At 41.5% G+C, this 24,574-nt stretch overlaps 1 protein-coding gene across 1 annotated transcript in view; it reads right to left on the minus strand.

Moving 5' to 3' along the window:
- Window positions 1–16,014, minus strand: part of LOC140365474 (caM kinase-like vesicle-associated protein) — a 34,757-nt gene extending 18,743 nt beyond the window's left edge. The window contains exon 1 of the mRNA XM_072451931.1: window positions 15,847–16,014. The gene's annotated coding sequence lies outside the window, so the exon portion shown is untranslated. The remainder of the gene's footprint in view (window positions 1–15,846) is intronic.
- Window positions 16,015–24,574: the final 8,560 nt, after the last annotated feature.

Consider the following 24,574-nt stretch of genomic DNA (forward strand, 5'->3'; position numbering starts at 1 on the left):
AAGAGAAAAATGAGAGTGGAGCTGGTGGTATAGGCGTTTGACGAGTGCATACACAATTGGATTAATTATTCATGACAGTATCTTCTCCCTGAGAGTCTCAGTAGGTCTGTGTTGTACGTGTATCGAGGAAAGGCAGTGTCCCAGATCACATGCTTCTCAGTGCACACGCAACCATATTCACAAATTGTGGAAAGAGGAAGTCGGTTTTTAAAGCTTTCTAACTCATTCCTACAATCCTTTAGCCACACCACTATAATGTAGTCACATGCATGACTTTCCATGCATGTGACTTAGAATGTTTTTTCAGATGACAAAGTGAAACAGGGTGGATTTTCATTGTATGGCCAACCACACTCACCACAATGTTTTAGTGATGTATCAGACTCTTTATTCCAGTTTTGTCATCAATAAAATGTTTTGCAATTAGATACAGATGACTGGCAGCAGTCTGGTTAAGTTACAACATTATTCATGTTAGGGAAAAAACCTTTTACAACGTTTACCATAATAAAATCCCCTGGCTTTAACCAACCTACCAACATAAGCTCTACTTAAGGTGATAACATACCTGTTCTGTAAATGGAAGCAATGGCATGCTGAAGTTTGTTTGTAATGATAATAACAATTAAAGCCGTTCTTGCCTACATCACCCCTCCCGAACAGTAATAACTTTATACCACTTCAGGCATTGCAATGGGAGATTTTTCAAACATTTTCAGGACCGCATTTGAGATAGAGTTATGTCTTTTTTGTGTTGTGGAGAATAATAATCAAAGTGCTTATACTGTCATTGGCTTTTTGTTCAGAATAACAAGAAGGTTTATTCGTCTACATCAAAGTACATTTTTGTCTTAATTCAAACGGGGCACTGTAGCGTATTTGTAAAATATATTTATATATCTTGTATTTGGTATTGTCTAAATAATTATCTCTAATCGCACATGAGTGTGGTTCATTTTGACAAATTTCTAAGGCTTTTGATTGAAAATCCAAGGTGTAATTTTTGTTTATTTATCTCAATATATAGCCACTTCCTTTGCATATAATTCATAAACCCTCAAATAATGTTTTGTTTTGTTAATATGACTTTCTTGAAAATATGAAAGAGTCATCTGGACGATGTAAAAAAAAAAATCAAGACGTTTCAATCTCCGGAGCTGGTCTAACCAGCTCAAATGTATACTGCTTTGAGCGGCCTAAACCCCGCCCTCAGGAAACTAACCTGCATTTGCTTAACCTGAAACTACCAGGTTTTTTTTTACCCTGAAACTAACTGACTTTATTTACAAGTTGACCTGTTATGGGTCATTCATTCGGGCCTCCTTAACTCTTCTTTCAAACCATCTTTTCACTCTACTTAAAATCTTCACTTCCTTTTCGGGCACTCCTCCAAGTTCCTGGTACCGCTCCCTGGACGACGCGGTTGTGAAGATCAAGAGACAAGAGTTGGAAGCCTTCACAAAGGGGGGGGGAATTATGGGTGTAGGATTAGATTTCATCTTGGATCAATCAGACATTATCCTGGGGGAACACTGTGACCTGTAAAATACAGACCCCAGCAACACTCGCCTCAGTGAACAAACGCATTACATTTGTCCCTTACTCTTTCCTCCTAACGGCCCTGTGGTCCTCGTCTATTTACAACCCATGCAGCGCCCTGTCTAATTTTAGACTTAGAGGGACCAGGTCTGTCAACATCTCTGTACCTTTGTGTCCACATGCCATAGTACAAGCAAACGTGTTGGAAGGAACTACGCATCATTTAGACATTATTATGGGCTTTTACTTATATATCATCTAAGCTATATTGGAGTGATTATGTAAGTTTTAATTAGTTACTCAGATTAGCTTTACAAATGTGGTGTATTATAACCATTCACTCCTACTTTATAGTGACTCACTGACAGTGTTGGGGCGTAACTGAATACATGTACCGAAAATCCCTATTCAGAATACTAATTTTAAGTAACTGTATTCTGGTAAAGTTACTTTTTCATTTGGTGGTATTAAGAATACATTACGTTCATAAAATCAGAGGAATACATTATGGTATTTGAGAACATAATTTTGCTTCAAACTGCGCCGAATTAGTGAGAAAAATAGAAAACGCAGCTTCGTGCGTGTCCAATTTTTCCTTTTCTAATTTGTGATGAACAAATTATAAATCAATTATAAACAATTGTGATAAATAAACTCACTAAAAACATTAAAACAAAACCAAAAGGCTGTTTTAATATGTTGTGTTTTTGCAATATAATATATAATTCTAAGTATTCAGAATACAGTATGATGATTAGACCATGTAAAGGAATATGTAAGTAAATACATTTACAAAGTGTTCTTCTCATCACTGTTCACTGGTCACTTCTGTAGCGATGTTTTCCTGTCACCAACATTAGTATGAAAACAAATTCACCCCAGAAAGTAGGCTCAAAGTACCAGGAAAAATACAGTTACAGACTGTAATACTGTGTCAAAGTCAGTTTAGGTCATTATGCCTGTTTGTCTTAGGCTTTAATCAACAAAAGGCCTCAAATAGTGTCAAATTAGACAGTGATATTTCCAATTGCGCTCCCAGAACGCCTTGCTGGTAAGTCATTAAATTACTCACGTGTGCTGCTTCAGCAGAGAGAAATTTTAATTGATGCACATAAAATCAACATTACAAGAAATAGTATCATCTAAACGTCAGACTCAGACTAACTGAAAACCCTCCCAGAGCGCTGTCTGTGAAACAGAGAGACTGCCAAATCATGTGCAAAAACAAACAATACTCCATGAGACAAAATCCCAGAGCTGCTGCAACAGTACTTATGGTGACTCCATGCAAGCCTTCAGGCGCATGTGTTTTGCACAGATTTTATGTATTTTTATGACCCCATATGTAAATGTTGTGTAAATATGGCATATTTCCTCCTCAAGGTTAACATGCTCATATCTATAATTATGCATAGTTTTAACATAGGTGAATGTCATCTAGAGTGACAAACCTTTATTTTTATTTTTGGAACACTACATACGTGGCGGTTCGGTACTGCAGCGGATTAGCACTCTCGCTTCACACCAAGAAGGTCCTGGGTTCGATTCCCAATCCTGTATAGGGACTGCTGAATTTGCATGTTCTCCCTGTGTCTGAGTAGGTTTCCCCTACCACTAAAAACATGCACAAAAAGTTCCTCCCCTGCAAAAGATAACAAATAATATATGTAAAATAATGTTCAATGACAATGAGCAACAACTGGACACGTTACCATTGATTTAAATGTCATAATCAAGCTGGGCCCAATCTCATATTAAATGTACAACTAAAAGATGTAATGGAAAGTGCAGTAATATAACATGTATCTTGGCCTCATGCTTAGCAAAGTGGCCATTTCTTAAGGTTACATAGACAATAGTAAGCCGTTGAAGCATGGCTATAAGCAAAAGATCTAGCGCTTGACAGCCATGTTTACATGCACACCAAAATCTGATTATTATCTGATTTATGGATCTTTGAGATTATTTCAATGACAGGAAACCTGTTAATTGCAAGTGTGTAATCAGAGGGACCAAAACCCAAAATAAGTCAGATGTTTTTGCTGTTTACATAATTTTAATAGTTTTATAACACAACAAATCTGATAATAATCAGATTATTATATATAAGTCTAAATTGCCCTGTTATAGAATGCTTTGCCACCCTTCAGAGACACTTATTTTTGTAATTATGTAAAAACACGGCACCTTTACTATAAAGCACTATTACACAAGAGAGATAAAATTAGATGATTTCTTTCTTTTAGAAAGTTAGTTTCTTTAGTGAGTTTCAACGCTGATCTTTTACCTCTCTTGCAAAAAAGAAAAAGAAAACTTAACTTGAGAAAATGTCCCATTTATTTTTCCAACCTTGCAGACACTGAAAGATTTGTGAACTATTTGAGAGAACAAACAATAGTCATTGCTGCAATGTGTGCTGGGAAAATTCGAGTCACAACACTAGAAGCCGTAGGGGATGCTCTTCTGATCCCACTATGGCCTTTCTCGTCATAGTTATTGCAGTTGTAAGACAGAAGGGAAAAAAAAACTCTATCTCTATCTCAAAACAGTCTTCCCTCCCACAACAATGCAAAGAGCTCATCTCTGAGGCTGTTCTCCAGTCAATAGTAGTCTGTAGCTAAATATACTGCAGTCTAGGCACTGGTGTGAAGCATGTGGAAGGATTATAGCACAATATGGGCAAAACGCAGTAGTAGTGTAAAATGTAGGTATTGCAAAAAAGCTAAACCATAATTAAGGTGGTTGCAGCAATGACAAAACTGATTTTCTTAACTTTATACACACATTTTTGTTTATAGATACATTAATTAATATTCTGAAAAGATTTTAATATCGATATTTCTTTTCTTCTCTTGTGAGCCACAAACGCACAACATTGTATATTTTCCCAGTATCACTTTAGCAAAGGTTGCAAAATGGTTTATGTAGCACATATGAGGTAAAAAGTATTTTTTTATAATCTGCCATTGTATAAATGTGATGTAGGCCTCTTCTTTTCACATAGCAGCAGCTAATCGTACAATTCTGTGACTGCTGTTGTGGGTTGCCATGGTTACAAAGGCCTTCAGTGTGGCCTCATAGTACAGTGAATCTCAATGCGGAAAAAACATAATTTCCTTCAGGGAGAAGCTGTGTGTTTATTCTTGTATATCATGAATTAGTCACATTTATAGATCTGGATGCACATCAGTTTTAATGTTAACATAATCATAATCAACTAGATTTAGAATAAAATAAATATTTTATTTAGTTAAATATAATATATTTAACTAAATATTTTTGGTAACTGTACATATGACATCTGAAAAGGGTAATTAAACATGGCGACTTAATGAGAACATGAATGCAGTATGGCTTACTATAGCATCTCAATAGACTGCACAAGGTAAAATCTCCTTCTCTCTTATTACAGAATACTGTCCAATTAGTGCCCACATTTAAATATTGAACATTGTCCCAAATGTTCCTAAATTGTACTTTGCATGAATGAGATGTGAGAGCTGTAATGAAGCCTGCTCTGACTCCTGTCTTCCTGTGTTAGGACTGAAGAGAAGTGTAATTTCCAAAGTATACAGAGAATATTTGTGTGAAATATGATAATGAAATAATAATAAAACTACTATTAATACAGCCGCAGCTGACAAGACTGCAAATCTGCGCCGCCTGCCCCACCAACCACCACCAACACGCACATACCACATTCATCCTGGCAATGTGGGTCAAGTGTCTTGCTGAAGAACACAAAACCAGTTTGCACTAGAGCCACAGCTGCTCCACTGGTTTTCCCAGCGGTCTCATATCCAAGTACTCGCCAGGCTTAGCCTCAATCAATCAGAAATGGCCATATACCTGGCCACATCTTCTCACTTGCGTTTTTACTATTGATTTGAACACAGGGGACAGGGCATAAATGTAGTGTGTATTAAACTGGACATAGCACTCATATCTACTGGTAGAATCATACGCCAGTACATTGCATCCACAAAAGTTGTCTAGCACAATAACTGAGGGTTAGTAAGTCTTATGCACCTTCTGATTGGCTGCACATGATCTCTTTTCCCCTTTAAAAACTGTTGAAATGTAAAATGTTGCTAAAATAAAATGTAATATTAAAACATTTTTAATGTAATATTAAAAAGTTTTTTTTTTGGTAACTGAAAACTGAAACTCATATGTATGTACTATATTTTGGTGCCGGTTTCATGTCTGCTTTCCATAAATGCATGATTAAATTAGCAGCCAAATCGATATGCAAAATACTGAAGAGATTTGTTGGGCTTCAGGTAACGCCAACAGAAAGAAGAACGGTCCAAGTTTTTGGAAAATGTCTAATTGTTTTCACGAATTTGAAACTGCTGTAAACATCCAGCTCAAACGCATCTTGGGTCTAAATTCAGGATGGTCTGAAGGCACATGTTACCCAGGATACCAGGCAGCCGAGTTTAAACTGTAACCATTGATCACCTCATGCAAATGTCATTACGCTCATGCAACTTTAATGGAAATCAAAGTCTGTAAATCTATTTTTATTTGTCATATAACATCATTTGGATAAGATTTCTCATTAATTCTGTCATATGTGCAATTGCTGTTGGAATTCATGTGCAATTACTGTGAAATTCATGTGCAATCTATGTGCTGTCGTGACACATATTCATGTGCAATTACTGTCGGGATCACATGCAATGGTATTTATTTATTTATTTATTTGTCTATGGGAGTTTTTATTTATTTATAGGAGATCTTCTACTGAAAGTGTTTTTCAGACTTCCTATAAGTGATCTGTTCTTCTGTATCTACCTCTGTATCTACCTGCGTTGCACCAATGAAATTTCCCCATGTGGGACAATAAAGGAATATCTTATCTTATCTTATCTTAATTGTGGATGATGCAATATAATTAAATATTATAGATAGACTGCACTGACCTTCTATGCACATCAATAATTATAGCTGATTATAGCCTCTATCAGCAGTAGCGTGGCAATTTCAACAACTTCTGTAAATGAGAAACTTACTGCCTATACTTACCAATGAAAAAGCCTGTTTAATGTACAGAGGAAATAGATCAAGAACATAACTGCCTCCCATAGTGTGGGAACATCATGGCTCTATATGAATCAATGTTGAGGTGAAATATTCATCCACTTATTTAAAATTCCCCTTCAAATTCTCTATTTGTGGAGGCTAGGCAGGGAAGCTCTTTGAAGCCGCATGGTGCCCTAAGTAACCCTCCACAAAAGATGAGATACAGAGGTAGAGAACACTAGTTTTCTTTAGTTTCACCATATTTTAGCACTAAGTGGATGATTCCGCTATCAAGATACAAGTGGGTTATATATGCCCGGTACTCAACACTAATTGTTTTTCGTTCATAAGCAGGGCTGCTGCTCCACATTAAATACTGCATAACTGCTGGTGGCAGAGGGACACACTTTTACTATTTGCCGTGTAGCTGTAATCACCAATGCATTTATGGTTAAAAAGAGCGACACTGGCATGAAGCGCTTCTAATTGGACAGAATATTAGTTAATAGCTCAACCAACCTAATACAAAGCATCATCATTTTGCCAAATAACTAATTACAAATACTGATATTATTTCAATTGAGTAGATACTGCTGCCGGGCGACAGCAGCTACAAGACACTCAACCCGACATGCCCCCAGTGTCTGCAAACAACTGGTGTGTGACTGCGTGTGGGAATGGGTGACTAGTTCCTTGATGTAAAGCGCTTTGAGTGCCTCGACGGTATAAAAGTGATATATATATATATAAATGTGACAATTTTTTTTTATTTTTAAACCTGTATTTGAATTCAGTAGAATTCAGGCCATGTAATTATAATTCATTGGCGGTATTGAGAACAGTGATGAGAGCAGCACCATCTGCGCCTTTCTATTCATGGGCTTCAGCTTCCTGTTGGAGTGGCTTTTTGAGGACTATTCAGTGTTCAAGAGTATAATATTTAGTTTAAAATTGTTAATGTTATAGCAATTGGCCTAATGTTTCCTCATACTGGAACCCATGGTTACCTCAAACAAAGACAGATAGAATCAGTAACGTGTTATATTAGGGCGTGTGGTCTACTTTGGGGAAAACTCTTTGTTCATTAAATAGGAAAGGCAATATTTTCACTCTTCTTATACCTTTCCTGGCCTAACTAATTAAAATCAAGTCTTATCAGAGGTTGTTGACCTGGCATTACCTCAGAAAAGTAAATATATTATTTTGTAGATGTAAAAATAAAGCGCTATAGTATTAGTATTAGTATATCTATAGTGGCACTGCATTTCTTGCTCTGATTGGCCAGTGGCCAGAGAATATGCAGAATGCGGTTTAAAAATCATAATTCAGCTTTAATAAGTTTAGATGTTTGTGTGAAAGAATCTAAAATGCTACTATGTTAAATAGTAACCAGTCTAGTCAAGTCTAACTGTTTTTTTTTTTATTTTTTCGCAATTATTTATGGCCACGTTAGGTTGGGGTAGGTGGGGTTTTTGCGGTCTACCGCAGGAATGTGTCCAGGTGGGGTGCACATGTGTGTGCATGTGTATCAGACGGAGCCCAGCCCATGTGTGTGTATTGTACTGTCAATTAGCAGTTTATAATGAGTGTCTGCGTTACCATGGAGCTCATCTCATATATAACTGATATATAGTACTTTAAACAGCTACAATGAGGGGCCAATAAACTTGCATTAATATTATTTAATTTGTAGCCATTATATTTAATTTTTCAAATGATCTGCTGCATTAAATGTTTGGCAGGTTAATTGTTATAAAAACACGTTTTCCTCACACAGGACTATTTTCAAGTTTAAACATGAAATAAAATACAATATAGATGTTACGTTTCTTTTTGCTGATAATCGTGAATAATCGTTAAATTGCGATATTTCTCCTCATGATCATCGTGACTAAAATGTTATGCTGTGACATCCCTATGAGTAGATACATATTGTGTTTTTGTGTACAATGCACTGACTGCTGTAAACATTTCACACAACACCACTGAGAAAAAGCATTTGGAGGTGAGCTTCACATACATGAGAATTAGTTCTTATCCGTAGTGCTGGAAAAAGGTCAAATTTGATGCAAAGAAAGTTAAAGTGTGCAAATTAGAATCTTGTCATTTGGTAATGTTATGAATTACTGCACTGACATTTACTCCAAACAATGAATAAAGAAGAGTGTCAGGCTACAGTAAGATTGACAGCTTCTGATTGACAGCTCACACAGTTTGCTCAGTACATTTTAATGTGTCTTGCTGTGTTGGTTCAGATGTAACTGTTGCAGATATTCATAAGTATCAGCTTCCTGATTAGGGTGCCATCAAAGCATTTTTCACCATTCAAAGAGCCCCTTTTTTTGTATTGTTTATTGCTATGCCAGCAATGTTCCTTTTTCATCCTTTTGAAACTCATAGTTCAGTTGCTATCAGTTTATTCTTGTCTGTACTACACGTACTGTAACTGTGCTTTGAAAACCAACCCTACAACATTGTGGTGTTTTAGACTTCCTCTTACTGTTTTGGTCCAGTTGTTTGTGTCATTTGGGGATGGCAGTTAAGCTTCACAACTGTCAGACAACTGCCTGACAGTTGTGAAGGGTCCCCAGGGAAGACCCATGACACGCTGGAGGGACAATGTTTCTCGGCTGGCATGGGAACGCCTCAGGAGGAGCTGGAGGAGTGTCTGGGGTGAAAGACGTCAGGGAGTCCCTGCTTAGACTGCTGCCCCCGCGACCCGCCCCCCGATAAGCGGAAGAAGATGGATGGATAGAAGAAAACATTGGTTATGTTTGGGTGACGTCAGCTGCTCACGTAGCAGTACACTGCAAGCCGGGCCCATCGAAATGCAATAAGACATTAACAGCAGCCAGAGTCGCTCCGAGTTTGGGGGTGCAGGGCTAGTGGAGGGCTTGTCTTATGACATCATCACATTCTAAAATGTGAACACAACCTATACAGGCAATTGTTGGGTTTCAGATGATATCACAACATTCCATAGGCCAATAATATCTAATACAGATGGAGGCAGCTAAAATTAATATAGTTAAAAGGCAGTTTTTTGTAGTAATACAAGAAGTTTGAGTCTAGTCACTAATAGAAATCATCAGATTAGGCATTTTTTCATTTATCTTTTAGACATTTCATGGCAAACTGCAATTTGATCAAGAGGGTATGACAGAGAGTATGACATCATGCTAGAATCTAAAAACCACCAACAGAACAGACTCTTCAGTATCAACAGGGAACCAGCCACAGTTTCTTCATTTCAAGTTGAATGAGGCTGATAATGATCTCTGCAAAAGATACAGCACCAACATGTAGGAATACATAAAGTCAATACAACAGTGGATCTCTGCAGTGGCTCTGTGCTTTTGATTTCCTCTTCAAAGCTTTGCTTCAGTCCATGTAGTCCACAAACCAGCACTCAAAAAGAGCAGCTCCTTATTGCATTAGATCTATCCCTTCCGCACTCTCTTGTCTCACACTTAAAACGTCAAACTGGCCCATAGTACAGTTTCATATAGGAGGCTAACTCACGGTCTTCCTCCAGGCACTTGTGACAATACAATTGGGAGTTCTAAAACATGTCAACTGTACTTTCTCTGTAGAGAAGATAAACTGCTAGAACCAAAATGTGCCCCTCACAGCAAAGGAAATAGGGGCAAAATGATTTATAGTGTATTCTTACTAGTTATTAACATTACTCACATGGTTAAGTGAATCCAGAGGCAATATATAGATGTAGTGGCTTGCCCAAGGACACAAAAGCAGTGTGAGAGGAGCTGTCTGTATTTTAAGATCAGTAAAACAGCTACTGTTCCAGTATATATAGCCTCATCTGGCTGATCTCATCTAGATGTTATGTTTCTGGCCGTATTCTATCTGCAATTGGATCCAGGTCAGTCCTGGATCATCTACAGCCTGTCCATCAGTCCTGGACCATCTACAGCCTGTCCATCTACAGCCTGTCCATACAGCTTGTCCATACAGCTTGTCCATCCGTGGGACGAGAAGGAGGGTCAAGGACAGGGGCAGTTATCCTGTGAACGCTGTTAATCTGCAACAATCTAATTATTGTTTCATTTGAATTCTCTTTGTTCTCAGAATTTCTGTTTGTTAAATCAACAATTCTGGGGGGCCCGATGAGGAAACTGTTGATGTGATTTTGGGGGTCCAAAAATAAATGTAATTAAATTTAACTAAGCGTATAAACTGGAGCAAACTCTCTTGCCAGACCAGTTATCATTCATATCTAAAGGGTGATATAAGTTGACATATTTCTTATTCAATATACGGTAGGTCACAGTTCAAGATGTTCTATAATTACTACACTACAGTATATACAGTATATACAGTATATACAGTATATACATCAGAACAGCTCCTTCCAGAGACCCAATGGTACATGTGCAAACGGCAAAGCTGCGCCTGTAACTCTGACCAGCTGAGCTCTACCACAGATCATGACATTACAGGTCACTAAACACTCACTACTACCTTTAATAGCCTTCAAAACATGTTCTAAACTATGGTAAGGTTACCCCCTAGTGGTCTTAGAGGGTTCTCTGACTCTCTGGGTCTCCTCTGGGCCTCAGAGGGTTAAATCCAGATTTAGAGTAGCCTTCACCTCATTACTTTCAGCAGTGTTACGTTAAGTTACTGTGCTACTTTGGTATAAATGTAACGCATTAGAGTACTCTTGCGTTACCAATAATAAAGATTATTGTATAACCTATATTGTTTACCAACCCCCCCTTTGCATCGCTGAACACAGTAATATAATTATTAAAATATCAACTAAACAAGTAAATGCGTTTGACTGAGCTTTATTCATCTTTTATGTTGACGGATTAGCACAATACAGTGCCATACAAAAAGCACGTCCTGAAGCGATGGATCCTTTAGTCATTTATTCAAATCAAACTCGCCACATCACTGTTACTCGACATTTACTCCTCAGCTACAAAATAGCAGTTATAACGAAGGAGAAGGACTTTTTCAAAACGTGCATCTGAAAGTTTTGTTGCCGCGGCTCTTTCTCTGCTCTGCAGCTGGGGAACAATCCTGGCTCTGTGAGGAGATGAGACCGGCAAAGAGATGATGATCCAACCAAAACTAACCTTTACTGATTTGAAAAAGTAACTAGTATTAGATTACATGGGTGCACAAAACTAACGCTAAAAAAGTAATTTGAGTAGTCCACGTTACCAGCTAACGCGCTACTCCCAATTCTAGTTATCAGTGTCAACTACCACAGTCAAAATATAAATATTAACGTAACATTTTAGTCCTTGGTTTACAAGGGTTACAATTAAATTTGCCATGCTTTATATATTCAAACTCTGATTCTGGTTAAGTACTTGGAAGCTGATATTTTGCATACTAAAACTTTTCCCGAGATGGTAATTAATCAAATGTTTGCATTGCTTAACAATATATTTTTGGATTAGCACCTACTCTAAGCTTTTGGAGTTTCTTTGTCATTACATAAAAATAGATATTAAAAATTATTCAGACCAAACATTAATAAACCTCACCTGGTCCGAGTGTGAGTTCAGTATCTCTGTTTGTTTCTGACAAATGTACACTTTATTATAAAAACCTACATATAACATTCACTGATATTGATCATTATAATAATAGTAATAAATATAGCCGCAAGCGGCAATGATCGGCCCTCGCCACGCCGCCGCCACGCCGCTGCCACACCGCCGCCACACCGCAAGAGGAGGGGGCGCTAACGCGCCCCAATTGTCCTTTTATTACGCCTACTGCTGAATCTGTGACGCTGTCACATCTTCTCCCCTTTGTTTTACCATCAAAAAGCTATTTTATTTTGAATTCTTGGCAAAATGTGCGGCTTTGCCGCACAGACACCGTGACTCTTTGAATGAAAATGTGGATAACTTTTGATGGTCCTGAAGATGAGTCTCACCAAATTTCAGGTTAATAGGGCTGACGCCCTGGGAGGAGTTTGTGAAAGTCTAAAGTGTAAACATGTTCTGGCGATTTCCCCATTGGAATAACATGAAAGGTTTCGGTCATCGTTACGACATAACAATTATGACATGGGTCTCATTGACTTTTTTGATGGGGATGCTAAAATTGAGTTGTGTGTCAAATTTCATATAATTTCGCAAAACTAAACATTTAACCTCCATATAAAATCTGTAGGGGGCGCTGTGGCGCCAAATGAATTTATTTCACTTCAAGTAGGTTTAGGGCAAAGAGTTTAACAACTGATTCTAATTTGACGCAATTCGGACTTTATCCGCGCAAACGGCAGAAATTTTAAATATGGGAGATTTCTGAAATTCTAGCTACAGTTTGCGGCTTCGCCGCACAGAGACCGTGAGAGGTATCAATGTAATTTGGATAACTTTTGATGTCCCACTCCTCAGTAGCATTTTTACCAAATTTCAGCTTTTTAGGGCTAACGCCCTGGGAGGAGTTCGTAAAAGTACGACGTTTGGAAAAACTCCGAAGTCATGTTTAGCCATTTTTGAAGCAATATGGCCGACATTTGGTTGGGCGGACGGCGTTGCCGTAATAATATTTTTTACTTCTCTTGTCACCATCTACCTCTGCGCCAAATTTCATGATTCTACGATCAGATTTTTTTGGGGTCATTTCCCATCTCTCAATGCATTTTTGGTACATTTGGGGGCGCTGACGCGCCAATTTTTTTATTTTAGAAAAGGGAAATAGCCAGAATGTAGAGAGGCACGATTTTTAGAGGTGTGAACATTTTTGTGACTTTTCGTCAATGTTCACTGGGTGAAAAATAGGGGGGTTGGTCCCGAGAAGAAGAAGAAGAAGAAGAAGAAGAAGAATATTCCGATGCGAAAACAATGTTTCCCATTTTTCAAATATCATAAACTATACATTTTCGGAAAGCGCTCGCGCTTTCCTACCTCATGGTGTGGGTCCCTGGTCACTGACGGGTACTTTCGTTAATTTTGAGTGGGCTCCGCCCACTTTGTGTTTTTGGCCCTCTATACAGTAATAATGTTCAATTTTTGCATTACATGCTTATATGCACGGAACATGCAAGAGATGGGGAACGTATTCGTGAGCTACTTAGCGCAAATGAGTGCTTTATATGGGGATGACGACCGCTTTGCGGTCGTCATCTCAATGTAAAGTGCTCGTTTAGTGCGCACTTTTGCACGGGCTTCGCCCGTTTACAACGGTAATGTTCCATTTTCCTACTACTAATTAGTATGCACGGGGCGTGCATGAGTGAAGGAGTGCATTAGTGAGTGTTTGGAAGTGGGCGAGCGCTTTGCGCTCGATTTCGTGCGCACTACGTGCGCACTTTCGCAGCCGTGCTTCGCACGGCCTTACAAGATTAATAGGCCTCTCGCCAGCTTGTGGCGCTCGGGCCTAATAATGATCTTGATAAAATTGTTATACTGTATCTAATTTGAAGCTGTTGTACACAACAGAGGCTTATTCAATCATGTCAAGGTGATCATTATGTGAAATCTTTCCCCAAATGAAAACCCAAATGAATGCTACATTAATGTACATTTGAAGCTTAGCTAATGTGAGCTTTAAGTAACTATAGTCCGTTAAATTACAGAATTCCATTTCTCTCATCAATCTGGAGCTTTGTCAGTCTGGTAAAAGGCTGACAAAACTGCCCTTCTTCTGTGTATGATCATTTGTAAATTGCTCAAAAATAATCCGTCATTATTGTACCTCCAATAAAGTTCCATATTTTCTGCAGACGTGGTTAGTTTCAGTGCAAATACCTCACCGCCATCACTGCAAGTGTGGAGTTTGGTGGGATAGAGTGAGCATTTGGGCTTTTTGCGCCGCTCCATCAACACGTTTCTCATTTTTGTGTATTACGCTAAGACAGCTTCTCGTAAAATTACTCTAACTTGAGCAATAGTCTCCTACTTTGTACTTCAACTTAAGCAACATTATTTTGAGCAAACTTTACTCTTACCTGAGTACAAGTCTTGGATTCTCAACCCAGCGCTGCAGAGGTGATGATCTAAAGATCTCCTCTGTGTTAATGAATGCCATAAGATTTGCACAACCTGCACGTTCTCTGTTGGATTTGGAGCTTTGAGCTAAATGTCATGTGGTCCCTAAAGCATGAGACAAGCAGGATTCAAAGTGATTAGTGCCAGTCTCAACACCCACTGAACTTAAATGTATCATCAATAAATAGAGTCTTTGTGATAAAAGGCTATTTCATTGTGATGCTGAACTGCATTGCTGAAGATTGGTCATTTAGGTGCAAATTTGGTAATGGAGTTGAATTGATGGCACACAACTATGTCTCAGTGTCTGTTGCTTCAGTGCCAACTAAGGCAGCACTGTTACCAATGGGAGGGCATCTGTCATTTTCAACATGTCACCGGTCCACCTCCTCTTGAAATACATTTGACCGTTCAAGTAACACAGATTATATTGACTAAAAGCCACCTATGAATGAATTTAATGCTAACTCAAGTGGTTCAGTGATTGCATACTAAATATAATGCTGCCATAGTTAAAATATAAGTATAGTACAATTAAAAATAAAATAAAATAATCTGTTTGCCCTACCGTTCAGTTCAAAATCCAGGACAATCCTTTCACATAACTGGTCCAATGCATTGTAATACAAATTGGATTTTGCAAACAAAGTAGCCTACAACTAAATGCAATAATGCTTGAGTATTGAATGTCTCGATCGACGTACAGAAAACACTGTAACCTGCTTAGTGCTCTTGATAATGGGACCAGCAGCTTCTCCAGCTCAGCCGCAATAACTTCTAAACTCCCCAAAGTATAATCTAGCGGTGCTGCGCGGAATATAAAGCAGGGGTGTGTTCCGTTCACTTCAAGATCAGTCACTGAAATCATCCCTCATATTTAAACCCTTGGCACCTCAAAATGCAGGATCAGCATGAATATAAAGCAGAGCCACTAATCGAGAAAAGTCCAAATCCGCGACTGAAGGTGCAGAACGGAGGTTTGAACCGCACTCGAGACAACGTGCAGGGCTTGAGTTTAAACCTGCTCTTACGATTTAAGTCACGCTTTTTACAAGTTTTGAATGTAATTAAATAATTGCAGCATTGTCCCCCATTCCAAACAACCTTTACGTGATGCGGAGAGACATGAGCGCTGAATTCAACTGTCACTCAAGTCAATAACACTGTTTAAAACGATACATATGCATCAAATGTGCAAGAAAATGAGGAGTCATTATTCTCCTCAATTGTTTCATTCCTGAGTTTAATTGACGACGACATTGCGCACTTTTGTAACGGAGAGGAATAAACAACTTACCCAAACTGCGCGTGCAAAAGGTAACTCCAGGGACGAGCCAAGTGGACTGAAGTCCCGCACCGGTGTCGCGTGAAGTTGGCTGCGGTAGATGTGATGCGGTGCGTGCAAAGCGGTGCGCTCCTGCGGACTGCTCTACTGTACCATCTGTTGTGCTCACGCGCGCCGAGCTGTGTGTGCCGGGAGCGCAACCAGGGGAAGAGGAGGAGGGCGGGGGTGAGGAGGGGGTGAGGACTGGGTGAGGAGGAGGGTGAGGAGGGGGGTGAGGAGGAGGGTGAGGAGGAGGGTGAGGAGGGGGGTGAGGAGGGGGTGAGGAGGGGGGTGAGGAGGAGGGTGAGGAGGGGGTGAGGAGGGGGTGAGGAGGGGGGTGAGGAGGAGGGTGAGGATGGGGGTGAGGAGGAGGGTGAGGAGGAGGGTGAGGAGGGGGGTGAGGAGGGGGTGAGGGCGGGGGTGAGGACGGGGGTGAGGAGGGGGGTGAGGAGGAGGGTGAGGAGGAGGGTGAGGAGGGGGGTGAGGAGGGGGTGAGGGCGGGGGTGAGGACGGGGGTGAGGAGGGGGGTGAGGAGGGGGTGAGGGCGGGGGTGAGGACGGGGGTGAGGAGGGGGTGAGGAGGGGGGTGAGGAGGGGGTGAGGAGGGGGGTGAGGAGGGGGTGAGGAGGAGGGTGAGGACGGGGGTGAGGAGGAGGGTGAGGAGGGGGGTGAGGGCGGGGGTGAGGAGGAGGGTGAGGAGGGGGGTGAGGAGGGGGTGAGGAGGGGGTGAGGACGGGGGTGAGGAGGGGGGTGAGGAGGGGGTGAGGGCGGGGGTGAGGAGGAGGGTGAGGAGGGGGGTGAGGAGGGGGTGAGGAGGGGGTGAGGACGGGGGTGAGGAGGGGGGTGAGGAGGAGGGTGAGGAGGAGGGTGAGGAGGGGGGTGAGGAGGGGGTGAGGGCGGGGGTGAGGACGGGGGTGAGGAGGGGGGTGAGGAGGGGGTGAGGGCGGGGGTGAGGAGGGGGTGAGGAGGGGGGTGAGGAGGGGGTGAGGAGGGGGGTGAGGAGGGGGGTGAGGAGGAGGGTGAGGAAGGGGGTGAGGGCGGGGGTGAGGAGGAGGGTGAGGAGGGGGGTGAGGAGGGGGTGAGGAGGGGGTGAGGAGGGGGGTGAGGAGGAGGGTGAGGAGGAGGGTGAGGAGGGGGGTGAGGAGGGGGTGAGGAGGGGGGTGAGGAGGAGGGTGAGGAGGGGGTGAGGAGGGGGTGAGGAGGGGGGTGAGGAGGAGGGTGAGGATGGGGGTGAGGAGGAGGGTGAGGAGGAGGGTGAGGAGGGGGGTGAGGAGGGGGTGAGGGCGGGGGTGAGGACGGGGGTGAGGAGGGGGGTGAGGAGGAGGGTGAGGAGGAGGGTGAGGAGGGGGGTGAGGAGGGGGTGAGGGCGGGGGTGAGGACGGGGGTGAGGAGGGGGGTGAGGAGGGGGTGAGGGCGGGGGTGAGGACGGGGGTGAGGAGGGGGTGAGGACGGGGGTGAGGAGGGGGGTGAGGAGGGGGTGAGGAGGGGGGTGAGGAGGGGGTGAGGAGGAGGGTGAGGACGGGGGTGAGGAGGAGGGTGAGGAGGGGGGTGAGGGCGGGGGTGAGGAGGAGGGTGAGGAGGGGGGTGAGGAGGGGGTGAGGAGGGGGTGAGGACGGGGGTGAGGAGGGGGGTGAGGAGGGGGTGAGGGCGGGGGTGAGGAGGAGGGTGAGGAGGGGGGTGAGGAGGGGGTGAGGAGGGGGTGAGGACGGGGGTGAGGAGGGGGGTGAGGAGGAGGGTGAGGAGGAGGGTGAGGAGGGGGGTGAGGAGGGGGTGAGGGCGGGGGTGAGGACGGGGGTGAGGAGGGGGGTGAGGAGGGGGTGAGGGCGGGGGTGAGGACGGGGGTGAGGAGGGGGTGAGGACGGGGGTGAGGAGGGGGGTGAGGAGGGGGTGAGGAGGGGGGTGAGGAGGGGGTGAGGAGGAGGGTGAGGACGGGGGTGAGGAGGAGGGTGAGGAGGGGGGTGAGGAGGGGGTGAGGAGGGGGTGAGGACGGGGGTGAGGAGGGGGGTGAGGAGGGGGTGAGGGCGGGGGTGAGGAGGAGGGTGAGGAGGGGGGTGAGGAGGGGGTGAGGAGGGGGTGAGGACGGGGGTGAGGAGGGGGGTGAGGAGGGGGTGAGGGCGGGGGTGAGGAGGAGGGTGAGGAGGGGGGTGAGGGCGGGGGTGAGGAGGAGGGTGAGGAGGGGGGTGAGGGCGGGGGTGAGGAGGAGGGTGAGGAGGGGGGTGAGGAGGGGGTGAGGAGGGGGTGAGGACGGGGGTGAGGAGGAGGGTGAGGAGGGGGGTGAGGAGGGGGTGAGGAGGGGGTGAGGACGGGGGTGAGGAGGGGGTGAGGAGGGGTGCACCGGGGTGAGGGAGAGGGTCCGATGCACGAAACAACCGAAACAACGGAACATATGGATTATTACCCCATTTTATATGTGAGGAACGTGTGTCATCTAAAGAGCTCCATGTTTATGGTGTCATCGGAGGTCCAGAACCACCACCATCTGCAGCACATGCAGTTTCTCTCTCAGTAAACACGACTTAAGACATAGAAAACGCTCATTTTAACGTTTTGATTTGAATGAGAATTGATTGATTGAGTCTTAATTCTTCTTCTTAATTCTGTTTAAAGTGGACAACTTTAATGAGATTTTAACCTTGTTAAGCTTGATGTTTCCCCATCAATAAGCCACTCAAAGTTGTATTTTGTTTAATTCAAGCGTGTTTGAGTAATCTTGTATTGTCCTGCATCAGCAACCAGTGTATTCACCATGTTTTCACCTACCCCCCATCCCCGCCCTTTCCCTGTACTTAGTCATGATTGTTTGAAGATAGTAAAAATCAAGTAAGATCCTGAACTGTCATGTAGCCACTATTTTAAAATAAAAACATGAAAATGAAAATCTGGGGCCAAATTTGTCTTTGGTTCACCATCACATGTCACAAACAATTCGTCCGTCAAGCATTACAATAAATGTTATAAATGTCTGCTACATTTAAAAGTTAAAATGAGATACATCAGTGCATATTTGGTAAACTGACTGCATTTGCTGAGGGCATTCTGTATCGTGCCCGGATGGCATCAGTTTAAAATCAATATGACCACACATTTTACTAAAACTTTGTGAACGCAATCGTATTTCAGATTTTCAAAATATTTTGCGTACTCGTCCCAAGTTTGACAATTACTGTGAAGTTTATTATTGTACTTCCTGGTTGGACATGAGCAGCAAATGTGACATAGGTAGAGGTAGTTCTGTTACCTAGCAACCATGCTGAAAACCATACGCCACAATAATACCATATAACACCTTTATTTTGTTGAATGATTGTTTAAACTGCCCAAAAATGGTGTAAACTGTATAAAACTGTTTTGTTTTTCTTTTTTTCTATAGTTAGTTAATATATTTAGTTATATTTATAATAATGATAATAATAAAAGCCCTCATGGTGGGGTTTTAACATCATTTACTGTCGTCATATGATATAATTTAAGCATATTTTTAATGATTTTTTTTCTTCCATAGGCCCCATTTTAATCAATTTTGCGGTGGCGCTGTGAAAATATTTTTTCACAGGTTTTCTGCTCCAAATTAGAGCCTACTGAGTTCTAAGTTTCGATACCATTCGCATGTTTATTACTTGATTTCTGCCATTGTCTGGCCTCTGGATACAATTTTAAATAGTCCCTCGCTGAGACGATTCTCGTCCTTCGGCTCTGGCCTAATTATAATTTTAAAAAAAGTAAAACTATCTGCTTATGTTATGGTTCAAAAAAGCATCAAGTATTCTTTGACAGATTTTGGAATATTTGATTCTTAAGACACCAAAAAGAGACACTCTTACCAAATTTTGCACATGAGTTACACAAAGACATAAATGTTTTGAGAACCCTCTCTCTGTAATGTGTTGTGTGTCAGTAGTTGTGGAAATAAAAGTTATTGTACAAATTGACTTCCACTTACATAAAAGTAACTAAATACCCAGAGAGCAAAAGACGTTGATTCAACGTCATTCAAGCCCTCACAGAAGTTTTGGCCATGTTAATCTTTGTTCTATGTCTGTGCATATAGTTAAAGTAATACAAAAAAAACTGTTACAGCAAAAATAGTAATTTGAAGTTATTCTTTTGAAATTATGTTTAATACGTTATATGGTGTCGGTGCGTTCAAACTTGTTCTGTTTTCTTCCCTGTGGGTTTAGTCCTGCTCTAGTCAGGTTTAGTTCAGGGTTTAGTCACTTGATGTGGTATATCACCCATATATGCATTATTATATTAACACATTGTTTATAATGCCAGACTCAGCCTGACATCCATCAACGTCTCCTATTAAATTGGACCAGATCATATATGGCTTGAACCATTGTGAATGCTTTTGCTCATTTTAGTTAATTTAGCACTTTTCTTACCATTTATTTCACAATGACTGCTGGCATGTGGCAGAAGAAGCTCTGAGTTGTCTCCACACCAGGGTCCTTCAGCTCTTATGCATTAGAAGTGATCCACTAGAGAAACTCTGACAGGAAGACTTAATCCAGGATGCTGGCATGCTACATGTCAAATATGTGGACGTGTTTGCACCACACCCTGAGAGACACTTCTCAGCAATACTCACGGTTTGAAAAAGGTAACAGAAGGTGAAAGAATTTCAGAAAAAAAGGATTGTTGTAGCAATTTGGACAATGAAAGCAAAAAAATATGTATTTTCTATTCAGTTTAAAGCTTAGGGCTTCATTTACTAATAAAAGGAGAGAAAAGTGGCAGGCAGGGCTGCATTCACTCACTTACAAACCTAGTAGCCTCTAACTACATGTGAGAATTTGCTGAATCTCATTGAGGACTGAGCTCGCCATAAGTCATATGATTTTCTGCCAGACTGCAGACACTTGCTGTGAACACCTGAAGGAGCCAGAGCGATATTGACCATTTACAATGTCTGTCAAATTTGTACCAGCTCCAGTGAATTTGAAACAGAAGTACAGTGAGATTCAGGTCATCGTGATCCTAGCAACATTTAAAATGTGCCAAAAGTACTATATATATTATCCTCTGGTTGGTAAGAATACAGCTCAAATTACACAATTATATTTGATAAGTTAAGAGTGAAATAAGTCTATTAACCCGAGGGTCCGAGGACCAATTCCTGCTTGGGCCAAAACACACTGTTGTTGGCAAGACACTTCACACCTGAAAGTGTTGTGTCTGTTTTCCCAAGGGCAGCTGTGGAAAGTAAAGAAACTCTGTTCAGTCCTTTTAGACCTCTCTTTTAGCCCAATTAGACCAAGAAAAGTCCGGACCTGGATCTAGTGGTTTTCAAATGGCCACATATTTTCTTAGGTGGTACTTGATGAGAAGTTTGAGAATCACTGACCTATTGTGTTTGTATTTAAACAGTAAGTGTACCAGCTCACAAGATCTTATGAGGAGTGCTTATGACCGATCAAGAGAAAATAAGAAGAATCAGATCAATAAGTGAACATGAACACATCTATCTGAAGAATCTATCCCTTTGTATTTGTAGGCTATGTATCTGTTTCCCAATGAGGCAAATGTGTTTCCTGACAATCCTTGATAAGTGCTGCTGCTCACAATATTTTTTTCACATGTACCGTAGTTAATTAAAAGGAAAACAATATTTACTTCAATGCCAATTTTTGAGGCTGGCTGATAGATTTTGCCGATTCACATCACAACAGCATCCGTGGCCTTGTGGCAACACTGAGCTGGAGTAGGAGTTGCCATGGTAACGAGTGATCAGAGGGCTTATTTCTGTGAGTTTGTGAACATATTGAAGAGGTAAAGGGGAAACGATGATTTCATAATCACTTACTGACTGGATAGTGCCTTCAGTGTAGCTGTTAAAAGTCTCCAGAGAAATACTTTGCATGCGTACGCCACAGTCTCATTACGGAAGGATCACAATGGCGCACTCATCTTTGGGTAAACACGAGGGAATGGATGTTTTCTGACACAGATCTTGAGCTCTTGCGTCGTCACACCTCATAGAATTTTCACTTAGCCTCATGTTAATTCAAAAGTACTCTGACACTATAGAGTCATAAATGCATTAACCAGAAGAGAGGTTTTTCGGAGCAGTAATAAAGCCGGTGTTGGTAGGAGCTATGACAATGTGCTTCCTGCTTGTAGTTGTGCATCTGTTGGCTTCTAAATTCATCTCAGGTTGCGGTTTTGTAATTACAACAAATTCAGCCATTTCCATTACAGTTCAAATACAGTTTTTATTACATAAACAGGCATGATTTTGCACTAGTGATGATAGCCACTGGTTTAATTAATTATAACTTTACTTTATCTAATGTGTGGCACGGATGACTTATGTACAGTCTTGTGATTAATGTACTGTCCTTCAAAATGACGCTCACTTTAAGATACTTAAACCCCTTTTACTTGAATAATCAATGCAAAAACACTGTGCTGACTTTTCAAATCACTCCAGGCTTGTCTGATTGATAAACCTCTTCTTTCTTTTTAATGCCACCCTCAACGATAGTGTGCAGGTTAAAAACACTTTTTCATGTTATGGAGGGAGCGGTGAGGCCCTCTACTATAGACGCCTGTAGGTCATCCAGACCTGAAGATAGCACAAGGGCTAGAACATCCAGACGTTCTCCTGTCTTTTCATCTTCATACTTTTGGACCACCAGTAAAAACATCTTCCACACCACAAGCTTATGTTTAATGTATCATTAAATGAGAGAAATAGGGCCATTTTAGAACATGGCACTATTTGAGAAAAGGAAAACTGTGACAAATTTCCCTGTCTCTCTTTTAGCATGAACCTTTTTGCAAGAGGTAAACGCGTCGTTATTGAGTAGTTTCCGTGTAGAATGCTCAGGGGATCATTCAGTGCAGGCAAACGTCCAAATCCATGTGTTGGTGGACTCTGGAGTGTTCCCAGTCTAGTGATTATTTTTGGCAGGTTGTGTTGTGTGTGCTTGTGCCTGCCAAGACTTTCTCTGCTTTTTGTGACAGCACTGAAACAACACAGTGAGCTTTATTTCAATTCTGGGAGCTTAAGATAATGTGAATGAATGGACATGGTCAACGACATGATAAGGTTCTTAACTGCAAAGATGGAGGGAAATGCTATTCATTATTATACTTATTAAGGGATGTAAGCATGGGTACGTCTTTTATGTTGTGGTTCTGCGGGGAAGAAATGACTGATACAGCTAATGTTTCAGCTGCATGTGCTCTCTCTCTCTCCCTTTATACATGTGTAAAAGCATAGCTTTCAGATTGACAAGGATGAAGAGTAACAAATGGTTTATTTTGCTGAAGTGTCTCTACTGTTATTGTACACTGAACTTGAAGTCCCTTATCTGGTTTTGATGTAATCCCTCATTTGTCCAGGAGTGGTCCATGGTAGAAAGGATTTCAAAGTTAATCATCTGCTGTACAATGAAATCAAGAAGTTTCAGCTCCTGCCCGGAAGCCATTATCTATTGTGGAAGCACTAAACAGTGATATTTTGAAGTGAGAGTAGATATAGATTTTGTTCTGAATGTTACAAGGATATCTTCTGCATCTGAGAAATGTGCACTACAAATAAACTGCTGTGAAGACAGGCAGTGAAGTAAATTTAAAAAAAAATCTTACATTTGCCTGTTTAACTGTATTAAATAATAATAAATACATGAATTACAGTCTCCACAGGCAGTGAGCCCCATGTGACTCCAGTACTACTCTCCAGTATTAATATTGACATTATACCCACGCAAACAGAACTCTTTAACTATAGTCTTCACCAAAGAGCTGTGACCTGACCATGGCCTGATTGGCTCTGCTCTTATCTTCTTAAAGATGTTCACTGCCCAGGTATTCTGGGAACCGTGCAATGAAAGGAGATTCAGCTGTTTCCCTTGAGGTGGCACCAGAGCCACCAAACATGTGTGAGAGAACAGGTCACACAAGTGTGTATTGAATTAGCCCGTGTGGTTTGACTGGATACTACAATAGGGACTGTTTTTGTTCTGTTTATGTTTTGCCACCTGTTTGATATCTTTTTGTACCAAGTTACATGGTCACAGTAATAATACTGATCCAAAAAGGGCAAGTACACGATTCACATTAAGTGCTTACACTTAACATTTATCCTCTCAAACAAACAGTTCTGGGAGGGCAAATAAAACTAAGGATTTACATTTAACTCCTTCAGATAATCACATTTCATGCTTATGTTTTTTACTGGAGCTATAGCACATCCACAATGACTTGTTTTTGTGTTTCATAATAATATGATGAGGTTAATGGAACCAAAACTCACCTTTCATATAAATGGTCTAATCAGAAGACTGATTCATACCTGAGGTTGTGCATTTTACAGTTCGATGATCTGAACTACTTTTGAATCACCTCACTGACAGAGGTGCTGCACAAACAGATTGTTTCCATGACAACATTATTAGATAAGCAATCAAAAGGGGAAATAAAAAGCCGCCTACTTAATAAATCATGGAGCACTGTGAGTGCTGCGTGAGCTGTGGACGTCAGGTTATTTCACCGAAAGGCCTTTGTTGAAACACAGAGTGATTATGGCATCGTGAATCACAAGGTTATTCTCATGTGTTCACACTCTGATGTGGAGACATTAATGTATCACCATCAGGAGGAGGCAGATGAATGGCATTGTAATTGTCAGTCCAGCATTGAATGTCTCATATATAAATACATTCTAAAATCTTAGTTACACCAACATTATTTAG

This window comes from Eucyclogobius newberryi, unplaced genomic scaffold (assembly GCF_026437365.1).
Source record: "Eucyclogobius newberryi isolate DKJ021-1_F unplaced genomic scaffold, fEucNew1.0.hap1 SCAF_19, whole genome shotgun sequence".
Lineage (NCBI taxonomy): Eukaryota > Metazoa > Chordata > Actinopteri > Gobiiformes > Gobiidae > Eucyclogobius > Eucyclogobius newberryi.